Source organism: Triturus cristatus, chromosome 9 (genome assembly GCF_964204655.1).
Source record: "Triturus cristatus chromosome 9, aTriCri1.1, whole genome shotgun sequence".
In the NCBI taxonomy this organism is placed as follows: domain Eukaryota; kingdom Metazoa; phylum Chordata; class Amphibia; order Caudata; family Salamandridae; genus Triturus; species Triturus cristatus.
Window position 1 is genome coordinate 14,184,882 of NC_140592.1, and position 13,822 is coordinate 14,198,703.

The following is a 13,822-nucleotide window of genomic DNA, read 5'->3' on the forward strand; positions in this document are numbered from 1 at the left end:
CGTCCACGTCCGGTGATCCTGGGCGGGCATTTGGTCCTCTCTGTGTTTACCCGAGTGCGAGTGTGGCGCGGTGCTTATGTTGAGCGTTCCGGCTTTCGGATCGAGACCGCGCTGTATAAGTGTGCAGGGCATTTGCGGTCGGGTTTGTTGACGCTGCAGGGGCTTTCGGTTCGAGTGAAGGATGCAACAATGAAGGAGTCATGCTGTTGCGGGGTTCATTTCATCCCGTCGATTTCCTGGTCACCCCCTTTTGCGAATGCAGGCACGGTGCTCAGGCTGGCGCTCCAGTGCAGTCGGTTGAGACCGCACTGTATAAATGTGCGGGACATTGCGGTCTGGCCGATCCCGCTTTGGAGCCTTCGGTCCGCACGGACACGCCTCCCTGAATGCACCTGATCTCGTCAGAGCTCTGAAGCTAAGCAGGGTCGGGCCTGGTTAGTTCTTGGATGGGAGACCGCCTGGGAATACCAGGTGTTGTGGGCATTTCCAATACCTGCGGTTCGAGTCGCGCTATATCAATATGCAGCATTATTAAAAAAAAAAAAAAAAAAACCTTGCCTTGTCGAGTTGCGCGGGTCATTTCATCCCTCCGGGTTAACTTATCTCCTCTTTTGGAATGTGGATGCGCAAACGGTGCCCACGTTAAGCGCGCCACTACCTTCGGTTCGAGCTCGTGCTATATAAATATGCTTCCGGGGCTACTAGGAGTCGCTCGGTGGGGGAGACGACTGGACAACTTGTGTGCACCTGCGGTCTCGAGGCTTTCTTTCTTTTAAAGTCAAAGCGCCGGCACGCCAAGTGCCTTTAGCCGGGGCATTTAAGGTGCTTAGTCCAGGAAAAGGACACCGCACGATTGGCGGCCCAAGCACAATCCACGGTCGCCAATTGAGTTGTTTGCTAGAGTAAAGGTAGGACATAGTTGAGCGCAGTAAGAGAGTCTCCTCTTATTTGACGCTCTCGGCGGTCCCAGCATTCGGGTAGGTAGTCTCCAGCACTATGCCCACAGTTTCTTTATCAGGTGCAAAGGCAATTCGACCCCCGTGTCGCCTCCTCATCACTGTACTAGTTAAAGCGCTTCAATGCCTTCCAGACCTCCTCCTGCCCATGCATCGGCCGCAGCGAGATAGTGGTTGGCGGCCGCATCGAACTAGGGTTCAGGGGGTTTCGCGGGCAAGGTCTAAACCTTCCTCTGCCCAAGCGTCGCCGCAGCGTGATTCAGCGTAGGGTAGAGCGCTCATTACACACTGTATCGATCGTGTGTCCGTCGGCCTTTCACCCGCGGGGCATACTTCTCAATGGCTGCGGCCCTCACGAGCAAAGTAAATGAATGGGGGTGCGACGGCAAAGAAGCCGCACACCCTGCGCCGGGGGAGCCGTTAGGAGATTAGCGTCGGTTCACGGCCCTAATACACCAGCACTGCAAGGCTGGGAGCTGCCTGGGTCCCCGCGGATCGCGAGCGGTGCAACCCACGTGGCGCTCCCTGGATAAGGTATCGCCCCCCCTCTTTCGGCTATGCTGCCGTTGAGGGCGGGGGGGGGTGGGCATGCAGTGGGCTGCATGCGGCAGGCGTGGTGACCTGCAGAGGTGGGGTAGTCCGACGACTGCGAGCTGGACGCTGGTTTAGGGAAGTGAGGTTCCGCCCCTTGAGGTCGCGTCCGCATTATGCGATTGCGGGCATTACTGAACCCCGCACCTCAATGGATAATTGGTACGAATCTTGTAAGCTCCCCGTGCTTAAATGTGTAATCATGTAAAGCGCTCCAATACCTTCGGGTCGAGTTCGCGCTATATATTTATGCAACATGTATTGCTGGCTTCCTATAAGGCGGATACATGATACAAGTGCATGTATTGTTCACATTACGCGATTGCGGGCATTACTAAACCCCCCGCACCTCAATGGTTAATCGGGTGCGGTGTTCGCGTGATTTGGCACGGGGATCGTGTTATATGGTACGAATCGCTTACGCTCCCCATGCCGGCATGGTGTAATGTAAATACGGTGCTCATGTAAAGCGCTCCAAGACCTTTTTACGTCGAGCTCGCGCTATACAAATAGGCAACAGGTATCTGCTGGCTTCCGATAAGCCAGACACTTGATACAAGTGCAGGCATTGTGCACAAGATTTTGCTCGTGCCCACATTCGCGCGCATCAGGTGATTCCGGGCATTACGACACCCCCTGCACCCGAATGGGTTATTTGGCCGGTGCTCGTGTCCGGCGCTCTAATAATTTTGCGCGCATTACGGTTTGAGCTAATCACTAATCCACCGTGCCCGAATAGGTATGCTAATATGGGGCTCATGTACTGCACTCCAATACCTTCGGGCGGGTCACGCTGTGACTCTGGGCAAATAATTTAATATCTACGTGCCCGATGTATGTATATACGGTGCTCACGAACTGCGCGCCATTACCTTCGGATCGAGTTCGCGCTGTGGTTGTGACGCTGGGCAAATCACTGATCACCCCATGCCCAGATACGCATGCGTGCTGCTGGGCCTGGTCCACCTGGGCCCCCGAGGGTAGCGAGTTTTGGCGGCTCATGATCCCACTCCGTGCCCGAATATGTATGTAGATACGGGGCGTACGGACTGCGCTCCATATACCGTCGGGCGAGTCACGCTGTGACGCCGGGCAGATAACTTAATCTCCCCGTGCCCGATTATGTATGTAAATACGGTGCTCAGGAACCGCGCGCCAATACCTTCGGATCGAGTTCGCGCTGGGTTTGTGACGCTGGGTTAATCAGTGAATATTGCCGTATGATCTCACTCCCGTGCCCGAATATGTGTGTAAATATGGTGCTCATGCACAGCGCTGCTATACCTTCGGGTCGAGTTCACGCATTATAAAAGTGCTATTTACAGCAAGGGTCGCGCTGTCCGATCCTGACCACACGTGACCACGTGTCCCTCGTCTCCAACCTTTTTGCTGAAGGGGGGCTTGGGTCGTGTATCGTTGTTGTTGTTGTCAGCAACAGATAAAGTATCAGCGTGTGGGTAACAGGCATCTGCTCTCCAGCAGCTCCGTGCCCTGGGAGCCCGCGCGTTGCCCTAATTCTGAGGCCTACCCATAAAGGGGCCGAGTAGCAAAACAAGTAAATAGGCTCCATAGGCGGGCCTCTGGCCTTACAGCTGGGTGAAACCACCATCATTTGGAGATAGGCCCAGGTAAAATAGGGCCTTTTCTGGATGTCTAGAGGACCATTGCGGTTGGGGGTATCCCCCACCGGATTCACTGGTCGCGTACTGCAGCTGCGGGAGACTGGGATCCGGGTTTACGGACACGTTTACCGCGCTAGGGGCGCTGCCAGCAAACATAGGATGCTGCTGTCCCAATACTGGGGTGTCAGCGGGGCAATCACAAGGGGACATTATGTCAATAGTACATTTGTCACGCCCAGGGTGCACTAAATCTCCACTTCAACGGAGCAGGAATTTGGCACTGCTGGGGATGCTCTGGGTTTGTGGGGGGGGGGCATGGTGCATGATGGGAGGGGCTTAGTAGGACTTAGTCAATCCTCAATGCTTGAACTTTACTGACAGCGCGCAATGCTTAAGCCAGACAGATTCCCGAGGCTGGTATACCTAGGGGGTTACATCACTGAGGGATCTGTAGGGGCATAATTCCCATAAGGAATAGGGGATGGTGGGCAGGGGCAGGAGTCGCCCCTTGCCCATGGTCACGCGCTGGCAGCCAGGAGCCCTCCTGTGCTCCAGGTTTAGCAATCAGAGGGGGCTGGCCACAGGTTAAGTAAAACCCTTCTCGCCTTCATAGCCAAAGAGGGCAGACCCAGAATTGTGAAGAGGGTAACTTGCCCGCATGGGGGGCGAATAGTTCTTGGCACATCTCCCCAGGCCCAACGGGTCCTTTATTTCAGCAGACCCTATCCGATTAGGATAGCGTCTCGGGCCTTGGGGGCCTAGATGGGGCCATCGACAACACCAGGAGCTATAGCTCACTGGTAAGTCTTGGGCCTGTGGATATAAGGGATCTCACAGGGTTTGAGTCCCGCTAGCGCTGCACACTGTGATGACGTGGCAGAATTTCAAACTCTTCTTTCTGCTAGGATGGTTCCCTTCCAGCTAGTTGCAGGAAGCCCTAGATAGGAGAGGTTGCAGGCAAGACAATAGCAGGTTGGTGGGGGGCCCTGGCTGCGACGGTGAGCCGCCTCCAGGGCTGTGGCGGAGTTACAGGGCGATCTGGAAGCAGGCCGGTACAAAGGGTACCTCTGCGCGGCACCAGAGGGGGTGCCTGAGCCAAAACGAGGAGCCTCAAGGGAGGTCCCGGAAGCCGTGTCGGCGCCCCGCTAGTCCTGCGGGCGGTTGTGGGCCTGAACAACCGGGGGCTTGCTATGCGACGCTCCGCCCCGATAGGGGGGCGTGAGTAGAATTACCAACGGCACGTGATCATAGAAAGAATCACCTGGAGGGCAGCAACGGCGGGCATCGCTCCCGCGCTGCCCGGCTCATCAGGCGGAAAGGCGACCCAGTTGGTTGCCTGCCCTTGGATCGCCCGTAAGATAACCCACCCATTACATATTCTGGAATTATGTAATAAACCTGCAGCATTTGTTACCCAACACCAACTGTCTTGTGTGTGTCATTTGGGTAACCTATTATGGGGGAGGGGGGACAGCGGGGTGCCCCTGGGGGTACTATGCCACTGACCACGGCCCCCGCAGGGGGCCAATAGGCGGTCGGTGCCTTAGTGGCCCCGGGGCACCGGTCACCTCTCCCCACCCCCTCCCACTGGGGGGGGGCGGGGACGCAGACCGGAGCCCCCCTCCTCTGGCTGGGCCGGAAGTGACGCGCAATGCGTGTCACTTCCTGGCCCTGGTGTGAGGGGGAGGCTATTTAGCCTTCCCCCACCCTTCCTGGCGACCTCTTTGCCGCCCACCTCGCCTTTTCCCTCCCTACCGCTTACCCGGCGTAGGCGTTGGGTGGGGTTTTCTGAGCGTTGTAATGTTTTCTTTTTCGTTGCAGGCGGAGTTACAGGGCGATCTGGAAGCAGGCCGGTACAAAGGGTACCTCTGCGCGGCACCAGAGGGGGTGCCTGAGCCAAAACGAGGAGCCTCAAGGGAGGTCCCGGAAGCCGTGTCGGCGCCCCGCTAGTCCTGCGGGCGGTTGTGGGCCTGAACAACCGGGGGCTTGCTATGCGACGCTCCGCCCCGATAGGGGGGCGTGAGTAGAATTACCAACGGCACGTGATCATAGAAAGAATCACTTGGAGGGCAGCAACGGCGGGCATCGCTCCCGCGCTGCCCGGCTCATCAGGCGGGCAGGCGACCCAATTGGTTGCCTGCCCTTGGATCGCCCGTAAGATAACCCACCCATTACATATTCTGGAATTATGTAATAAACCTGCAGCATTTGTTACCCAACACCAACTGTCTTGTGTGTGTCATTTGGGTAACCTATTATGGGGGAGGGGGGACAGCGGGGTGCCCCTGGGGGTACTATGAGGTCTGCATGAACTCACAGCACAGCCGCCATGTTTCAGGTGTCTATCTTCCCTGAAGGCGCCTGATGAATTGGCCCCCGGTGCTCAGAACTTCACCCCCATAAATCAATGTGTTGGAACAGGAGTGTGCTTGGAAAATAAGTACTCCCAAATGATCGATCCCATTTCCCTAATAGCCTTGCCTGACGAGGGTCAGTGAATGAGTTCTCGAGGCCTCGAGTCCGCTGGGGGAGCTGTGGAGAACTAGGGATGGTGACGGTCGAGCTGTGGAGAGCTGGGGACGGTGAAGGGCCGAGCTGCGGAGAGCTGGGGACGGTGAAGGGTCGAGCTGTGGGGAGCTGGGGACGGAGAAGGGCCGAGCTGCGGAGAGCTGGGGACGATGAGGGGTCGAGCTGTGGGGAGCTGGGGACAGTGCCGGTCGAGCTGTGGAAAGCTGGGGACGGTGAAGGGCCGAGCTGTGGGGAGATGGGGACGGTGAAGGGCTGAGCTGTGGAGAGCTGGGGACGGTGAAGGGTCGAGCTGTGGGGAGCTGGGGACGGTGAAGGGCTGTGAGAGCCGGGGACGGCGGGGGGACGAGCTGTGGAGAGCTGGGGACGGTGACGGTCGAGCTGTGGAGAGCTGGGGACGGTGAAGGGCCGAGCTGTGGAGAGCTGGGGGCGGTGAAGGGTCGAGCTGTGGGGAGCTGGGGACGGTGAAGGGCCGTGAGATCTGGGGACGGCGAGGGGTCGAGCTGTGGGGAGCTGGGGACGGTGAAGGGCCGTGAGAGCTGGGGACGGCGAGGGGTCGAGCTGTGGAGAGCTGGGGACGGTGAAGGGCCGAGCTGTAGAGAGCTGGGGACGGTGACGGTCGAGCTGTGGAGAGCGCGGGACGGTGAAGAACCGAGCTGTGGAGAGCTGGGGCGGTGAAGGGGAGAGCTGTGGAGAGCTGGGGACGCAGAAGGGCCTAGCTGTGGAGAGCTGGGGGCAGTGAAGGGCCGAGCTGTGGAGAGCTGGGGACGGTGATGGTTGAGCTGTGGATGGTGAAGGGCCGAGCTGTGGAGATCTGGGGGCGGTGAAGGGCCGAGCTGTGGAGAGCTGAGGACGGTGAAGGGCCGAGCTGCGGAGAGCTGGGGGCGGTGAAGGGCCGAGCTGTGGAGAGCTGGGGACGCAGAAGGGCCTAGCTGTGGAGAGCTGGGGGCAGTGAAGGGCCGAGCTGTGGAGAGCTGGGGACGGTGATGGTCGAGCTGTGGATGGTGAAGGGCGAGCTGTGGAGATCTGGGGGCGGTGAGGGGCCGAGCTGTGGAGAGCTGGGGGCGGTGAAGGGCCGAGCTGTGGAGAGCTGGGGACGGTGAAGGGCCGAGCTGCGGAGAGCTGGGGGCGGTGAAGGGCCGAGCTGTGGAGAGCTGGGGTCGGCGAAGGGCCGGGAGGTGTTATGAAAGGGAGCTTATGGCTGGGGCGCCCAGAGAGAGCTTTTATGTAGGTGTAAAGCACCAGTCGTTATCTTTAGATACCTTCGGAGCGCTGCAATGCCTCGGCACGTGCGCCCTGCCTCGTGGAGCAAGAGGCGGCTTCCAGGAGCTATATCAGAGTGATGGACAGAGGACAGCGGCAGCATCAAGTCCTCAACAAGAAAAGACGTGCCTAGAAGTCTGCTATTGAGGCCTTCTGGGCGCACCGTGGGTTTCCAGCGCCTCCAGGGCTATCTCTTCTGATGTACTGGAGGCCACGGTTCGTGACCTCGCCCTTCACCAGCTCTCCTGCCCCTGGAGCCACAAATAGAGCAAACCTGGGGGATCCAGAGGAGACCATGTCCTGGCCATCCTGCAAAGTCCGAGTGAAGGAACTTCCTAAGGGGCATATCAGCAACACCCGGCGATAATTATCGCTCAGCGCTCTTAGCGCTAGGATAATTATCGCCGGGTAACGTGGATTTTTATCGCTGAGATAGAGTGCTATTAACAACGCTTATCTCCTCAGCGATAAAAATCCTCGCGCTAACTGCCTAACGTGAGATTATCGCTGGAAACCCAGCGATAATCTCACGCAATGTGGCGTTAGCTTGTTGATAGGGACTCACAAACTTAGCCATGATATCCACCCTCCATAGGATTTCATGGCTAAATCAGTCCTGAAGCAGACGTAAGGAAAGTAGCGATAACAGGGGTTATCGCTACTTTTCCTGACGCTATGCTTCATAGCGTGGGGCTTGATGATAGAGAAATGTAGTTTAGCGACATTTCTCATGTCAGGTCAGGAACGCCCACTTTGTATCTCATTAGAGATGCAAAGCTGGGCGTTAGGAATTCCTACGCTAACGCAAGGTTTCAGGCGTTAGCGTGACCTTGCTAATTAGGCGATAAAATTATTGCCGCTTTTCGTCCGAAAACGGCCGCAAAAGCGGCGATAATTTTTTATCGCCAGCTTGTAAATATGCCCCCAAGTCTTCAGGCAAAGGGGCCAAACCTCAGTCGCCCTGTCACAGAGGCAGCGAGTGTATGGACTCAGGAGAAAAACAACATGAAAGGATCGAATGGCTGTGCTAGCCAATAAAAACAGCTTCTTACCCATCCTATCAATTCTTTTCGATTTCCTGCCGGTGGGACGGTATTGAAAGTGCCTGGCTGGACCAGTCCAGTGGGCCAGAATGGACAGAGCCGGATTGACGCCACTCTCCGATGCCTGCACTTTAAGGCTCTCAGAAGCAGGATGCAGGGTCAGGCCTGGATATTGTAGCGATATGGCGACTCCCTGGCAGGGATGAACCATGTTTAGAAGAGGCTTCATAGAGGAGCTCAGGCGGGCTTCATTGAAGGGCGGAGAGAGCCCTGATGTCCAAGGCCAGGCTGCCAGGTCCTGGTTGGAAGGGTGGCGTCAATCTCCACCGGGAGGAGTTAAAGATCTGGTACTTCCTGGGCCCTTCGAGCCACCACCGTTTCCTACTTGAGGCCCTGCGGTCCAATCCAATGTCACGACCTGTGAAGTGTCCGAGCCCGTGGCATTGTAGCGAGTGGCCCGTCTACTCTTCATCACCGTCATATGGGGATCAGAGTCAGGCCCTTGGAGGGGGCCACATCTGAGCCACAGAGGGCTCCATCCTCCCGTGCTTTCCCTCTGGACAACGCACATAGAAGGGACTTCTTGAATTCAAGTTAGGCTCAATAGTGCATCGTGACATGGGTACGTCCTAGAGGAAACCAGTTTTAGGTCCATAATCAGAGCTGGATTGGGGACTGAAGCCGCTGTGGCCAGACGTAGCTGCCATGTTTCTCAGGTCCATGCGAGTCCCTGTTTGTTTTGAGATCTGTGACTTGTCTTATGTAACTCAGTATAAAACCAGGACTACAAGTTTCAGAGTTCTCAGAAAACAACCAGGACTCGACTAACTAGTTACGCGTGGACCTGGGGAACTTAGCATCTCTGGCCAGGGGCGGTGAAGATGAGGGAACAACTGACAGAGGCCACGGTGAGGCAGGCTTGGAATGGCCCAGCCCTAGGGGCTGAATTCATCCGGAGACAGTCCGCTCTGGGGAAGGACCCACCAGCAGAAGGCGACTGGAGATCCCGATTGACCCATGGGAAGCGAAGGCGTGCCGGAGGAATCTGGAACTATCCTACAGAGCTTCGGCATGGCCGCTTTGAAGGCCCCAGTTTGCTGTGGAGTTGCTGGTGGCCTGGGAAATTGTCTTCAGAAATGGATCCAAGGTTTGCATCGATGCCGGAGTTGAGCCTTTCGAGTGCCGACCATGAGACCCTCCCTCCAGCTGAAGCGTCAACAAGTCGATGAACTTTGCCTGGTCCCGTGTTCTTCTTGGACTTGCCCCTCGACTTTGCTTTGGACTGACATGAAGATGGTGCATGGGACGGGTAACAAGACCACGGCGCGGAGAAGGACCCGCTGCATTGACTACTGGCCATGGTAGAGCGGCTTCTCCTCTCCGCCACCTTCGCATGGACTAGGAAGTCCTTGTTCCCAAGCTGGGACCTTTGTTTCAAGCTGAAGCACCGCGGTCAGACTGTGTGCCCTACATCTGCTTGTGACATGCACGGCACCGATTCCGGGGGGGGGGTGGGGGGGTGCTACCAAAAGGGCTAGGGAAATATTTGGAGAAAAGCAACAGAACTAGTTGCTATGGAGCACCAGAGCAACGTCACTGGCCACAGAAAAGGAGGCGCTGACATCAGCACGAAGAGTTAGCGCCTACATACAGTTCTGTTTCGTCATATCCAGAAGAAAAGAGTCACACTGGAGGCCGGTGGGGCCACCTACTGGCAACCAGGCGCTATGGCAAGAGTTTCTAGATCCAGTCTGACACATGGGGAGGTTTACAAGATGAGGGATCTGTGGTTTGAAGTGCCCATCAGAATCCATGTGCCCCAAGACCCAGTGCAGACCACCTTCAACTGGTCAACTGACTATGCATACCCTGAACAATGTGCAGCTGTAAGCTGGACTCTCCTGCTCTTGGCCTATGCGAGGCACATGCCGCATACGCAAACCCATCTGGGACTCAAGGCTGGGATCAAAGACGTAGGGTGGTGGCTGATAGGTGGTGACGGGGTGGGAGGTGAAATCAGGGCGCGATAGCGCTGAGTGGGCATCGCATGCGGCCAGGGCAGTGGCACGGAGGGTAATGACGGAATACAGTTCTTATGCAGCCCTCCCCCTGTTAGAAACGAGGGGAGGGCCTGCGATGGCGTGAGCCTACTTCCTGATGTGTGTAAGGGAACCAACTACTCGGTGCCCCCTCGGTGGTATGTCCCCCCTCCTCAGTTTTCCTCTTCTCGTAGACTCCCCAAGGTACAACGGCTCTCCTTGCGTATCGCTTCTCATCCTGAAGGCGAGATGAGGGGCGGGGGCACTTTGGCCACATATAGGGGGATAGTCTGAGGTGGGTATGCAGTGGGTGCTCGTAACCCCACACGACCCCGGCCAGCCCTCGTCTTCTCTGCTCCAGTCCCTCGTCCAAACACAGAAGTACATTTGTGGCCGAGTTGCATCTGGTTTTCATATTAGCTGTGGGAGCCGGAGAGGGGCGGAGTGGGCGGAGCCAAGAAACTGCAGCTTGCCTCAGTCCCGCCGGTGCCACCACCGCAGCACCAGCACCGCCGCACTCAGGGGTGGGTGGTGGAAGCCAAGCTGGTTAGGTCTGTGGTCACTTTGTACCGGACTGTGATCTGTCTTAAGTGTGTGAATACTTGAGAACGTGCGCTGTACACGCTTGTGTGCAGTTACAAACTGTGGGCTCGAGCCACAAAGGTACACGTACACTTTTGTGCAAGTTGACGATTGTTTGCTATTCACAAAAGTATTTTACAAGTAGTATCTTTACGACTGCACATACCAAGATAGAAGTGTCATTCAGCTCCGTGATTTATGAGGTCACTAGGACCATTCGTGTGTGTGTGTGTGTGTGTGTGTATATGTATGTGTGTACAGATATATTTATCATACATACATAGGTGTAAGTTTGCATGAATGGAAGTATGTACTTTTCTACTGTACATCTGTATGTCTGCATGTGTATATATCTGCCTGTGTGCATGTATGCATGTATGATACTTATATACCATGACCTTAGCCGCAGCTCAAAGGGGCTGGGGTGGTCTCTGCTGTCAGAGCCCACAGCTGAGCTTGAAAGGATTTGCCCTAAAAATCTCAACAGAGCTTTAAAAATATGTCTCTGCAACGTGCCTGATAAATGCACGCCCCCGTCATTATACGTCCTCCACCTCCCCCCGCCTCTATGAGCCACCCCCCTCTTCCCCCCATCCCCCTCAGTCAGGCTACAACAGTAGGCGAGCAGAGGCAGGAAGTTCCCCCTGCATGGACAGAGCACAGAGACAAGGCGCCCCGAGTCCCGGGAGACGTCATTAAAGAGTCATGTATGAGGAGTCTGCCGACGTCACACCTGCCAGGGCGCTCTGACGTCAGACAGGAGCGGGGAGGGGTCTGGAGGGAAGAACCAAGCGCTGCAGATGGAGCTGTGACAGGGAGCAGAGTAAAGCAAAGCATGCCAAGAGCACAAGCTTATTGGCGTAATTACACCCCCCCCCCCGCAGCGTCTGAGGCTCCCGACATCAGGGACTTTGTTAGACGCACCTCGAACGTTCCATGGACTCCGACGAGACGCGTCTAGTGAGATGCGTCACGTTGTAAAGCCCTGCGCTACATTATACCTTCGTCAGGTATAATGTATGCAGGGTGGGCGTTCCATCGCAAGGAAGCCCCGTAAAAGTGACGCAGTGAAATATACAAGATTTCACTGAGTCACTTTTACGTCCCTGCTGCGTCAAACGCCTGCGTCTGCTTGAAGCAGGCGTACAGAGTGACGCAGCACGTTAGGAATAGGGCACCCCTGAGCAGTGCTGGAGTTGTGTTGCTCCAGCACTGCGTCACCCTTACGCCAACAGATGCGTCACGCATCTGTCTATTCTTGCGCCACTGTGCGTCGCATTGTAAATGTGGCACATCCATGGTGGAGCAAGAGGTGTCTGCCGTGACGCAAGATAACTGGCGCATCCCTGCTGATCTGCAGGGATGCGCCAGTTCTTGTAAATCTGCCCCTTCATGTGGATTCATCGGACCTTAGGCCTGAAGTGATATTGTAAAACTCACGGAGGAGGTCACGGTGTGTGTGTGTCGCGGTGAGTGAGGTCCCGTGAAGAGAGCTCAGCGGGTTGATGCCTCTGCTGTTGAGAGCTGCGTTTGGTTGTGAGAAGCAACTGACTTACCCCAGACAGTGTTTCCATTGCTGTTCACGGTTAGGTATGTACAGCTACAGGTTTATGAGGGGTGCATAAGACTAGAATATAACAAGCATTAGCAAAACCAAAGTTTGGCGTCTTTTGGGTTTACAATTGTCTTTGCTAATGCTGTTCAGTATCGGCAAAAATAAAAAAATCCCCTGCGCGACGATGTATGTGCATGTGTCATCATCACGCATGTGCAGGTATGTTTTATGATGCGGCACGGGCCTTTTTTCTTTTTAGTTTAGTGTTCCAAGATTGTAGACGTTCATGTTCATTAAAAAAATATAAATAGAGAGTAAAACTGCATGACTCGGGAGCATGAGTCAGAAAAAAGAAAGCTTTGGAAAAGTTTGTTGAACAAACGTCCAAACAGAGAGCAGCCGTCTGATAACACTTTTTGTACATTGAAAGGAACCACTGTGACCGGGGGTCTTTTCAATGTACAGGGATATACATTCGATGGACGCTTGTACGTCGGTGTGGCGGTGTTAAAGTCCTCCGCCACCTGATGGACGTAGCGCCTTTCATTAAACTATAAACCCGGCCCTTGGGGAGCTATGAACTGGCGTCGAGGAGCTGCACGCAAACTGCCCGGCTTGAGTTTAAAACCATCCTGCTGTTCTTCCAATGTTTGGTCATTTTATGTTGCTGAAAAGGCTCTTCTATAGTAATAAGCACTATTAGAAAGCGCTATATGAAAGGGTATCGGTGCAGCTACTCACATTGACAGACACAGATGACAGTCCAACAGTTGTACATATTCTGAGATACAGAGCTTTGAAAAGTCAAACCCATGTCTCCAGATCATAGTTTGTCTCACACACTTGAGCAGTGACAAGCCCAGTGTGTTTGTTTGCCTGGTGGCATTGGCATCGGGGTGTTAAGATACAGATACCCCCAGCCAGGATGAGACTCAGACAAAAGGAGTGCTGATGGCCCTTTATATGAGGCATTAGCATTGGGCATGGATGGACATGAAAGTAAGAGAGCTCCCTCGCCGCCTGCAGGAAGTGTAGATGCTGCTGCTTGTGTCCTGCTGTCGACAAATTGACAAAAAGAGGGAATTTCACTGTGACCGACCTGAATCTGGCTCAGTATTAGCTGCTGGATTCAGGATCTGTCTGGATCCCTCTCTGTTCCAGCTCTAGGTGCTTGTGTGGAGGAGCAGATGAACCCCCATCAATGAAAGCAAGTGAGCCCTGAAGACCCTGGGGTGCTGGCGGTGTCCGGGGTTACTTGATCCACACACAGTCGCTCTGAGAACCATTGCAGCTTGAAGTCACGTCGCGAGAGTCTCTCACAACGGCTGAGGCTAGCAAGGCTCTTGAAACACACTCGACTGCCCGTATGACCGAGGGTGCATCATGTGTGGAGCCGCAGATGGCGCACACCAGTCACCAGCAACCAGGGCTGGACTGGCCATAGTGGGCACCAGGTGTTTTCCCGGTGGGCCGGAAGGGTAAGAGCCGGTTTTGGAGCTGTGTGGGACGTTTTTGGCAATGGGGCTGGTTGTGCAGCAGTGCTGTAAAATGGGCCCCATGTAACAAAAGCAAAGCAGCAGTGTGCCGCCCCCCCCCCCCCCCCATCCCCGGGACCATTCCGTCTTAATTGCCAGGGCTGATTTGT

General features: G+C 55.4%; 1 pseudogene; it reads left to right on the top strand.

Annotated features, from left to right (window-relative positions):
• The first annotated feature begins 364 nt into the window (after nt 1-364).
• Nucleotides 365-483, top strand: LOC146797265 (5S ribosomal RNA; annotated as a pseudogene).
• Nucleotides 484-13,822: the final 13,339 nt, after the last annotated feature.